Source organism: Diadema antillarum, unplaced genomic scaffold, assembly GCF_040938485.1.
Source record: "Diadema antillarum isolate AM-2024a unplaced genomic scaffold, OU_Dant_1.0 seq00000731_RagTag, whole genome shotgun sequence".
In the NCBI taxonomy this organism is placed as follows: domain Eukaryota; kingdom Metazoa; phylum Echinodermata; class Echinoidea; order Diadematoida; family Diadematidae; genus Diadema; species Diadema antillarum.
Genome location: NW_027271632.1, coordinates 282,391 through 282,924, shown reverse-complemented (window position 1 = coordinate 282,924; position 534 = coordinate 282,391).

Below are 534 nucleotides of genomic sequence, written 5' to 3'. Positions count from 1 at the left end.
ACGCAGTTTTCATATACATGTAGTAACTATGTGAATCATCTGTGATATTCAGGCCTTCATTTCAACTGCTGCTGAGTTTGAATGACTCACTATCATTCACATATAGCATTAATTGAGACTCTTTGAACTGACTGTAGGTGGCTGATTGCTACACACACTAAACAGACATCACATCATTTGTTTTCCTCACTCTCAATAGATGTATGTTTTGTAATGAGAAATTTAATTCAATCATGATTAGATACCTAAAATTGCTAAAAGATACCCACTCTATCACTTTCTCACCATTTAAATTGAGCAAGTACAAAAAGTCCCAAACCACACTCATGCACATAACCGTATATACACATACACGCACAATTATCAACAGATAACTCTTTTGTAGTTTGACATATTCAATCTAAAACTTCAGCCCACTTCTTGTCGCAATTGACACAAAACACAAGATAACAGTTCGCAGTCCACTGCCTGGGCAACCACCACTGACAATCTTGCTACACAGCAGCAGTACATGTCAGGTTTAGTTTGCAGTTA